Genomic DNA, 11,843 nt, shown 5'->3' on the forward strand with positions numbered 1-11,843 from the left:
CAAGACGACATTCAGTTGCAAAGGAAAACGTAATCGTTTGTCTAACGAATCTAAGAAGGTTTTCTATTGTAAAAACTTTAGCTATTTAGCATTTCAATAGATTAGGAGAAGAGAGTATAAGTAAGTTTGGGTATAATCCAGACACAACACGGAAGCACGAAAGTCACCAATTTTGAAGGAACTTAAAACGGCTGACTTTTTTTGCCAAAAGTCAAAGGATGTGCCAGTGAGTTTCGATATAAATGACAACAACGTTCCACGATAGCACGACGATCTAAAACCGCTGATAAAACTGTTTGTGGCAGATCTAGAAAAAAGACAAGCAGAGATAGAAAGGATGTACAGGATACCTAAATACCTGTTTGTCAAAGAAGACTTACAGGAAGACTCAGGGTCAGAATGAGCAACTCAAGTGGCCATAAAAAACGTCTGCATTAATTAACTTTTTAACATAATTTAAAAAGCCGTGCACGCAATCTCATTGGTCTGTTGTACCAGGGCCTCTTACGCGTTTCATCCTCATATCAAAAAACGCTACGGGCCCTGCGATCGAGGTTGATGAGCACTCTATCGCATAGAGATTTTTCGATACACAAATGAAACATCCAGAAGCCTTTCTTAAAATATCCTTGCGTGACCGGATGTTGGTTATTATAGTTTGACACTGTGGAGAAGAGTGATTAGGCCTTTCACAATATGCGCAAGGCTTAAATGCACCACCCTGTCGATCAGTCACCTGTCCGTAAAAACTACTAGTAGTGAAGTTTGATCTTTCGTTTTCTGACCCCTTAGCGACAAAACAATTTTCAACAGTTAATAACTCTTCTTGAAAATATTTTAAAAATAAATCTAACGTCCAAATACCTAACCCAAAACGCCGAGAAATTAGGCTACCGTATGAGTTTGTGTCAAATTTGATAGATCTCAAATTTCTGACACAATTCTCCACTTCATTGTACAGCTTTCGCAAACCTCTTAAAATATCCCTACTTTTGACCTTGCCTAATTTCCACAGAGCCTCCATATAGGCTGAAATTATTACCTGAGGATTGGCATATCGCTTATGCAAACGTTCAATTGCTTCTTTGTACGGGTCCGAATTCAACGCTAACCCGGACACAGAGGAGGGCTTCTCCGGATAAGTAAAGCTTTAAATAATTAAACTTATCGATATCAGTTAAGGACTCGTTCTTACTGATAGATAAGTTTGATCCCAAAACCCCCTCCATTCTAAAATCGTTCCCTTGTGAACACTGGGAGTTCTAACTTAGGCAACTTACAATTAGAACTACTCGCAGATGAAGTTAATGACGGGTGAGACCTTTCAGACATACATAAACTTTCCAACTTTAGAGTCAAAGAGGCTAAAATTTCATCAGTAGGTCCATGCAGGTCTCTATGGTAGGTCTTAAGTTGTTGCCACCTTCTGACACATTTGCTTCAATGTCGTCAGCAGAGTCTAAAACGCTTAAAATTTCCTCGTCTATAACATTCAACTGGTCTAAAATCCGCACTAAACCGTTTTTGCAACCTAGCAATCCGGCCTGGGTACTAGTTGTATCACTAACTGCACTCTCGCACCGTGACAAAACTACACCTAGCTCCGTACGCAAACCCTTACGCCTAGCCCTTTTTCTTGCCACAACGGCTGTTGACATAGTGTCTTATTAAATATAGAAAATATAGAAATCCGTAACTGAAAAATGTTTTGTTTTAAATTGTTTAAACACACAAGAACCCTGTAACAACAAAAAACATACCTAAGCTAGAGTAGGGGATGAATATATACAGGTTTTAGGTTTTCAACGGTCAAAACCCTATCAAAAAACGCTGCTTTTAGACCCCTAAAAAAATCTGTGACGTCACAGATTTCATCATGCCTCAAATGAGTAAACAAGTCACGTGACATCATGACGGCACACGACAAAAACTGCTGACATCAACAAACGCGCATGCGCAAATCTGTTGGAATAGGGAAATTCCCTACTCAAATTGCGACCGATGTTAGTTAAAGTCTGAATCTACTTATAATAAAGAGAAATGACTTGGTTCAAGAATGCAATCTTGGAACTTGCAGCTCTCAATGGTCACATCGAGATTGTTAAGCTGTTCAAAGAGTGAGGTGCGACGACCTTTAATTTGGCTCTATAAAGTGCAGCTGTCAATGGTCACATTGAGATTGTTAAGCTGTTCAAAGAGTGGGGTGCGACAGACTTTAATTGGGCCATGAGACTTGCAGCTGAAAATGGTCACATTGAGATTGTTAAGCTGTGCAAAGAGTGGGGTGAGACAGAATTTGATTTGCCGATGGCACTTGCAGCTCTCAATGGTCACATCGAGATTGTTAAGCTGTTCAAAGAGTGGGGTGCGACAGACTTTAATTGGGCCATGAGACTTGCAGCTGAAAATGGTCACATTGAGATTGTTGTATTGCTGCGTGGTTTTGATGTCATTCATGATGAATTGCTGCGGCATCATCACAAGCGTAATTTCTATGCAAAACTATGGAATGAGGTACTGCCAGTGGCGTTGCATCCGGATCGATTTTGGAATTGGTGTGTAGATGAGGAAGAAAAGCGCGAGATATCTAAATTATGGAAGTAATGTCCAGTATTTTGATCCTGGTTGAGGTTTAAAAAATCTATAATAAAGAGATGTCTTTCCTATCTGCAGAACAATTTGATGCCTTGAAATCAGAACACGAGAGCATTATGAAGTGGCGTGATGTTCCCACTGGAATCATATTCAAAATTGAGTATGTTGAAGAGATCAAGACCAAAAAAGGTGATGCAACTGTCATCACATTGATCGATTGCGATGGTGAACGATTTCAAGCATGGGCAACGAGTGTACTGAGAGAAGCTTTGATAGGTCGAACAGGTCAGATGTTCATCAAATCACTGGGAAAGAAACAATTTACGAAGAATCCTGGTCAATTTTACTATGATTACGACCTTGTGGAAGTGGGAGACTAAAAAGTAATCTTTTGTGACTGGAGACAGTCACAAAAATAACGAAAGCCTGGTTGTGCTCAGCTACATAAACAAATGGACAAACTGCGACAAGAAGCTAAAGCCTTAGGTCTCAAAGGGTACTTTACGTTGAAGCGAATAGACCTTGTTGAAGCCATATGCAAAGTCAAGTATAAGGATGCGTCGACACAAACGGACGGACCGTACTGCGAGCCTTGTGCTAAAATTGCATGGGAGAAAAATCTTGAACAATATTTAAGGGATCTTGCTAAAAAGCAGCGACGTGTCGTACATGATGGCGACTTGCTCATAGATCAAGATACAGGAGAAGTAATCGTCTAGTTTGTTGACCAACATATTAGACTTTGTAAGCAGGTGGAGACTCTAAGTAGCGCTGGCATACTGCGCAGATTGCAGTTTTTTAAAAATTTCATCTTTAGCTTCTTGCCTGCCTTGTGCTAGCAACTCTGCGCGTTCATTGTCGTTGATGGATTTCACAGCCTTTTTCATTCGTTGTCGAATCTGCTCCTTGAGCACCATATAGCGCTGTTTTTCCTGGATGATCCATGTAAACTCGTAGTCTGAAATTGTACCATCTTGGATCGCTCTGAAAATCTTATCGTATACAGTGTCTAGCTTCGACTCTGCCAGGAGTTTGATGCATTCGTGCTTGTGCTGAAAATGGTCACATTGAGATTGTTGTATTGCTGCGTGGTTTTGATGTCATTCATGATGAATTGCTGCGGCATCATCACAAGCGTAATTTCTATGCAAAACTATGGAATGAGGTACTGCCAGTGGCGTTGCATCCGGATCGATTTTGGAATTGGTGTGTAGATGAGGAAGAAAAGCGCGAGATATCTAAATTATGGAAGTAATGTCCAGTATTTTGATCCTGGTTGAGGTTTAAAAAATCTATAATAAAGAGATGTCTTTCCTATCTGCAGAACAATTTGATGCCTTGAAATCAGAACACGAGAGCATTATGAAGTGGCGTGATGTTCCCACTGGAATCATATTCAAAATTGAGTATGTTGAAGAGATCAAGACCAAAAAAGGTGATGCAACTGTCATCACATTGATCGATTGCGATGGTGAACGATTTCAAGCATGGGCAACGAGTGTACTGAGAGAAGCTTTGATAGGTCGAACAGGTCAGATGTTCATCAAATCACTGGGAAAGAAACAATTTACGAAGAATCCTGGTCAATTTTACTATGATTACGACCTTGTGGAAGTGGGAGACTAAAAAGTAATCTTTTGTGACTGGAGACAGTCACAAAAATAACGAAAGCCTGGTTGTGCTCAGCTACATAAACAAATGGACAAACTGCGACAAGAAGCTAAAGCCTTAGGTCTCAAAGGGTACTTTACGTTGAAGCGAATAGACCTTGTTGAAGCCATATGCAAAGTCAAGTATAAGGATGCGTCGACACAAACGGACGGACCGTACTGCGAGCCTTGTGCTAAAATTGCATGGGAGAAAAATCTTGAACAATATTTAAGGGATCTTGCTAAAAAGCAGCGACGTGTCGTACATGATGGCGACTTGCTCATAGATCAAGATACAGGAGAAGTAATCGTCTAGTTTGTTGACCAACATATTAGACTTTGTAAGCAGGTGGAGACTCTAAGTAGCGCTGGCATACTGCGCAGATTGCAGTTTTTTAAAAATTTCATCTTTAGCTTCTTGCCTGCCTTGTGCTAGCAACTCTGCGCGTTCATTGTCGTTGATGGATTTCACAGCCTTTTTCATTCGTTGTCGAATCTGCTCCTTGAGCACCATATAGCGCTGTTTTTCCTGGATGATCCATGTAAACTCGTAGTCTGAAATTGTACCATCTTGGATCGCTCTGAAAATCTTATCGTATACAGTGTCTAGCTTCGACTCTGCCAGGAGTTTGATGCATTCGTGCTTGTGCACCTTGTGCTCTAGTCGCTTCGAGGCATTCTTGAGACCTACTTGGCCCATGCCCACTGCAAGAGCCGGGCTTCAAGACCAATTGCTATGGGGGCTCCGAATCCGGTTGCAAGCGTGGCAATACCTGCTGCGGAGGTGATGACAGTAACAGCAATCATGCCATGATCAGCATACCGAAGCCCCATCCCCCAAAGCTTGAACTTTTTGTAGAGTTTTTCTCTCTCTTTAATCTCAGACCGCAGGTACTGCTCAATTTCTTCGATCTTTTTTAGTCTGTAGACCTGACTTTCTTGCTCCTGCGGAGCCGCCAGGCGATCAGGCTCCTGCTCAGGCGCACTTGGCGGCAAAGTTGGGTAAAGCTTCATTGTATCAGCCATTTATTCTATGAGTAAATGCATCGTAATTCCGACGAACGAAACATTTTTTTCATGGTGATGCTCGTCCGTCAGCATGAACTCCAGTCTGTCTGTTGAGCCTTTCAAAGGAAGGTAGATTGGAGTGTCAAAACTCCATGTAAGCATGTCTCCCCATGCGTTTAACTCTTTGGTGGGAAGCAAAGCAAGAATTTTTGATTTCTTCCCATCCAGTAGGCAATCGTCTTCATCCAGCTGGGGGCAAACGAGTCTTAATCTTTGCTACACGTCAGTTTTGTAGTAGCTGTCATAGTCGCCTTTGGTAAAGTACTTTTTTGCAGGGTCGTAGGGTACCCTCATAAGCTCCTGTAGTTTTCGATGGATTACCACAGTATGCCCGTCACTAACCCTAAGTCTGCAGAGTCCATTTTTCAGGACAAACAGCTTAATCTTGTCCCCTGCTTGGCTGTTGACGATGGCCGCGATACCTTCAATCTTGTACAAACCGTTCATTATTTCAATTCGGGTAACAGTCTGATCAGGTCCTACTTTGCGTATTGTAAAATCGTTGTTACTGTAGAGGTTCAGCCATACGGGCCTGCTACTTATTGATTTCAGGGCAATTCTCGTGTCCTGCCCTAGGTAATCGTCAAAAATCGTAGGCTTCTCTATATCCGTGACATACAGCTGTCTCATGTTTCTTTAAAGAAACATGAACATTTATAGCTATAACCACAAGGCAAAATACAAGTCCAATAGAGGCGAATGGCCTCTCGGTGTAATTAATCTAGAACATCAAGACCTCTACGTTTCTACAGAATCGCACATTCCTTTGACCTTCTCGATGTTCACGAAATACCCCATAAAAGTCCCCACTAACCTGTTGAACGACCCCGTAAGTGTAAATTGGACCGGTCAAGCCCTTGGCTACTGGAATATACAAGTTAATTTCGCCTGTCATTGAATGGCTCCGTGCCTCTCATCAACAGTATCTTTAAATTCCACGTCTATTACCACATGCGGCGTATCCTAGCGAGAATGAAGATACCCATGCCATACGATGACGGCTTTTCTCAATACGAGAACCCCTACTCTACATCTGGATATGCCCAGATTTGTCGTGAATATGGTGCCGACCCCAATGCCCAATACAAGTTTAAGGCTCTCATGTCCTCGCTCACAAATGGTAGATGGTGGCCGCAAGTAGATGGTGATTGGGCCAAGTTTATCATGCCTACGAGTCAAGGCCTGACATCGGAAGGTCTGTCGAAGCTTAGCGAGAGTATTCGTGTTTACGTGATTTTACTACTAGGGTCCCAAGCTGATGCCAAGGCATCCCTTATAGGTTCGGATGCTGACAATTTCACAGCGAGACAGATACTACTACAGAAATTCGAAGCCATGGTACAGCGTGAGGAGAACGTAGGCCACGATATCACCGAGTTTCAAAAGGTGCTTCAATATGCCAGGACCCCAGTGAATTTTGCTGTGATGCACCACGTGTACATGCTACCATCCGATATGAACCTGCGTATTGGTAAAATTGTGGGGTATAACAACAACATCTTGATTGCGCCGGCGAGTGCGATGATTGGCATAAGGCTAGACCTAAACAACAAGCCCATTACCACACAGCCTCGGGGTTTAAAACGAGTCAGGTCACCTGGGCAAGAAATATCGAAGGGTGGTGCCCATACAGGCAGGGGGTCTGAAAAGATGCCACCGATACCTCAGTCAGGTCTAGGAGATGGAAACCCTCACGAGGATACCAAGGCCACCTTGGTTACTGCGGGAGTAGGTCTCATCTTAGCATATCTATGGCTTAAATAAAGGTGCTCATGCTGAGCTGCAAGGCGATCTAATATGTTTTTTTTTGTCAACATACTAGATCATCTACGACTTCTTGCCTCTCTTCCCAACGTAGGCCACAACAAGAGCAGCAGAGGCAGCGATCGCTATGTAGAGGTGTTTGGCTGCGTATTCAACAACTTTTGCTGCCACTCTGAAAAAGAACGAGACAACCGTGCCAATAATCCCTGGTAGCGCCGCACCTGCCTTACCTGCTAAGTATTTCAAAAATTTTCCAAGCCTTTCCAGCTGTTTTTGTATAAAACCCTTCCCTGCGGCACTTCCTCCTGCGCCTGTTGCGGAACCTCCACCTGTAACTGCGAGTACGATGGTGGAAATCAGTAGACCAACAGCCGCCACGATGCTAGCTATAGTAACCCCCTGCTCCTTGAACAAGATTCTAAGCTTTTCAGCTAGAGATTTATCGTCTTCTGTGATTCTCATCAGCGTCTCCTTAATAGCTTTCAGTTGGCTTTGGGTATCCGAGGAAAGTAAACCGTGTGCTTCTCGTACTGCTTCCTTTTGATCTTGGAGTCGTTCTAGCTCTTCATTGGCCCTCGCGATATCCTCGTTCCAGATAGCTAGCTGCTCCTCGGATGCCCCAGGTGTAGCCTTCTTCGTCTCAAGCCTTTTCACCTTGGCTTCTGCTTTAGCGATCTCGCTGTCGTAGAAGATCATCTTGTTTTTCAAGTGCTTTAGGTTACCCTTTAGCGTTTGAAGCTCTAGGTTGAGCCCTCTTCTTTCACGCTCTGTGAAGCTGGCGCCAAAAGGAGTCTCTTGCTCCTGCTGAGCCGCTAGGCGATCTATCAGGCTCTCCGTTTCATCAAGGACGTTCTCGAGCAGCGGCATCATTTCGATATCATCGGCCTTCTCTTGCTCCTGCTGAGCCGCTAGGCGATCAATGTGAACAATCTCGTTAAGGAGTTTCTGAGCCATCGCTTTACTACCTTTGTTTGGTGTAGTATAGTCGGTAAACCCCATGGCTCGCAAGCGATTTGTACCTAACCTCCTCCGTATCTTGGCAACGCTCCTTAATTCACCATGCTTTTTCGTGATCTCTATGCCATCGAAAAGAAGCTGGTTTCCTCGTGCCTCAAACTCATTGTAATATCTCGCGATTGGCTGCACCAGCTCCTCACGAAGGTGTTCGTAAAGATCGTCGACTTTTGATTTTAGTAGCTCTTCCCTCTGCCTTGTCGTTGTGTCTCGTGCCGAGACGCTAGGCAATTGCTCCTGATGCTCTTGCAGAGCCGCCAGGCGATCTGGCGTTAGCGTGGAGCTGGCATCAGGCTGGAGCGTACTGAAATCCTCGTCTGAAATTTTTTCCTCTGGCGTAAAGTCGTCTCCTTCGTATATTGGATTAATCGGCATTGCATTTATTTGAAACGAATATCAGCTAATAATAAAGCATGAGTAACATATTCGGAACTAAGCTCGATCCCTACGCGGAGATTAAAACAATGATGGCTATTAAAGGTAAGAAGCAGCGTGTAAAAGTAAGTCATGTGCCTATTACGATTAATCAGAACGAGGACTTGTATGTTGACATCCCCAACATGGGGGAGAACGATGTAATTTTTCCAGGCAGTATCAAACTACTTTTCGATCTGGAACTTACGGGAACAGACACAAAGCGCACTATCGTCAGCAATATAGGTAAATCCTTGGTGCAAAATCTTCGTATCACTTTGAATAGCAACGAGGTGCAAAATATTAGCGACTACAGGGTGCTCGCTACCTACAAGGACCTATGGTTGCCCAAGTTTGATCGGGAAAACAACTTGATCCTAGAGGGGATCAATCCGAACGACGGTACAATCCGCGCCCTACAGGTAAAAGCGACTGATCATGTAGGCACGGATGAGGAAAGAGCGATCGTCGCAGCTTATGGCAGCACGTTTTGTATTCCTCTAGGAAAAATGTTTGAATTGACACGAGACTTGCCGTTCTACCAGCCAGGGCTACACGATAGGCTGCAATTCGTTATACATTTTGCATCGTACGGTGACGTTATCAAAGATGGTGGTACGGTGTCTTCAGGAAGCACGGCAGCTAAACCCGCAGACAGTGCGTACAAGATCACTAATATCGCACTAGAGTTTGACAAGGTTAATAACGAGGGTCTCGCGAGCGCTATGATGTCACGGTATAGTCGTTTGGCGCTACCCTATGAAAGGGTACTCCGTAGCAAGGTTGTCACGATAAAAAAGGCTGATACCAGCTACAATTTGCAAATTGATACTCCATTAAAAAGTTTAAAAGGCGTCTTATTATTGTTCGTAGATCCGGGGAAAGTGAAGGCTTACTCGGGTGCTAACGAGGTCTTCTACAACCCAAAGATTGAAAAAATCTCGATCACTGTCGAGGGTGAGCCTAATGAGCTTTACACGCACGCGATGCTCCCGGAAGATCACCTCGAGCAGATCGTAAACTTATTCGGTAGCCCCGATTCGGAGGTGACGATTGGGCAGTTCTTCACAGAGAGATACGCCCTGTTTGTTGATTTCCGAGCATCACCCGATCAAAGTCTCCACGGTTCCGGTAGGCGATTACAGAGATTGTCAGACGGTATAACATTGCATATGACAAAGAAGGCAGACGGAACAACCGGGAATATTAAATGCTACGTTTTCCTACTTCAGGATGCTCAGCTGAACATCTTAGATGGGCGTTTTCACAGTGTCGAATATTAAAATAAAGATGGCAAGCATATTAGTACTCACAGGTGGGGCTATAATCAACGCTCTAGCATTCTCGGGGAGTAACTATTTGTTCAGTAAGCTGCCAGGCCATGGTGAGGCAGAGCGTAAAAAGCATAATAAAGCAATTGAACAACTTCAAGCAGCTCAGCAACAGTGGGTAAGAGATCGGCAGGCAAAGATCAATTGGTATAACCATCAACGAGAGCTGAAAAGGCAAGCTGGAGAGAGCTTGAAGGAGCTCGATGAAGGTATGAGAGACTATTACATCGCAACGATCGAGAAGGCTCCTAAGTTATCCGACTTCTACACGCCCAGCAAGCAGCAACAAGACGGTGAACTGACGTTCATCGTTGGATCCTTAGCCATCCTTGGTTTTGCAGCGTACAAATTCGCCTAGCGTCTCCACAGGAGTTATATGTAAAATGTTTTTGACATGTAATGTCGATATCGACCCCCTTGTCAAGGAGTGGTAAGCTGACAATATTTTTGTAGCCTCGTGAAGCTACAAAAACGTTGAGTCTCGCTAGTCTTTGAGCGCAGACACTCCCAGGTCATACAAATCGTCGCGAGTAAGATCGATTGATACCGTTCTACGTGTCCTTCCTCTTCGAATCGATTGAACGCGTGCATCCCGTTAGGATTATCGATGACCACAATCTCTTCACAGTTTGGATAGTTGTCCCTAAGCCATCTCCTTTTGGTGGAGATTTTCCGTCTTTGAACACGTGCACAGTAGTAGGGAAGACGATGGCACTGATCATCGTCTGGTGCAGTATGCTTGCGGTAAATCATGATCGCGTTGTCTTTTCGAGGATCTTGCGCACGTGGAACATGTCGCTGTCGTAGCTCTGTGATTTCTTGCGCTTGTACCGCAAGTTGTCTATCTTTTTCTTCAAGATCATCCTCCAGCACCATAAGTTGTCTATCCCTGTCTTCAAGATTTTCGTCAAGGATCGCAATGGCTACGTCTTTTTCATTGATAGCTTGCCGTTGCTCTCGTACTTCATCTTGCAGCTTTTCTATACCTTTTCGCGCTAGCCACTTGGTAAGCTCGATGGCTTTAGGTTTTCTAGAACGGTCTGCAATCTCAAGAGCTCCACCTAGTGTCACAAACATATCGTGAGGATTAGCATGTTTTGGTTCTTGAAAGGTTTGGTTTAAAACCAACCCTTTCATATCACGACGAGGCGTTGTTTTTACGTCTCTGTAAGTCGTCGCAATGTCAGGGATTCCTAAAAATCTACCAAGATCAGCACGCTTGAAGCGCGGCTGCGAGTGCTCGTCATACATGGTTTCGATCGCTCCAGCAGGCACGGCGTTGCACAGGTCAAGTTGAGAAGACATATTTCTTATACACGCCAAGGCTAAACCACAGTTTTTTTGTGATTCGAAAAAAGTCACAAAATTACGAGGTCCAATAACCAACACCAAGCTGAGGAAGCCATGGATATTTTTTTGCATAACTCTTGCCCGTCAGGACGGAGCCGCAGGCGATCAATATCCCGAGTCGTGTTTACCACTTTGCTGTCAGCGTCATCATTCACTGCATCTATCAGTCTGTCATGGGCTCTCAAAAGAGCTTGATACACAGCTTTAATTACGCTCTCATTATCCATCTTTTATTATATGTAAAACTGTATCTTGCTGGGGGTGGACAGATCTGTCCACCCCCCTGGAGGTCAACAACAGCGTCACCTTTCCGTATTTTGTACCTGCTCCTGCGATCGCCTAGCGGCCGTGCTCCTGCGGAGCCGCCAGGCAATGTCAGCGGATCGCCTGGCGGCTCAGCATGAGCAAGGGCCGTCTCAGCAAGAGCAAGCCCGTCTAGGCGATCTTGTACCTTCTAGGATGCTCCAGTCTTACGTACAAGCAAGCATGCTTGGACTTTTTGAGCTGAGCTTTGATAGTCTCCCAGTCGCTGATCATATTGGTTCCCTCGTCGACGAGTTTCATGTCTGATCGTTCGTGGGGGTACCACATGAACAACTTCTTTTTTGCCTTCGAAGGTTCTTCGGCAAGGCGGTATACGACTGCGTTAGTAGCCAAA

This window comes from Hydractinia symbiolongicarpus, chromosome 2 (genome assembly GCF_029227915.1).
Source record: "Hydractinia symbiolongicarpus strain clone_291-10 chromosome 2, HSymV2.1, whole genome shotgun sequence".
NCBI lineage: Eukaryota > Metazoa > Cnidaria > Hydrozoa > Anthoathecata > Hydractiniidae > Hydractinia > Hydractinia symbiolongicarpus.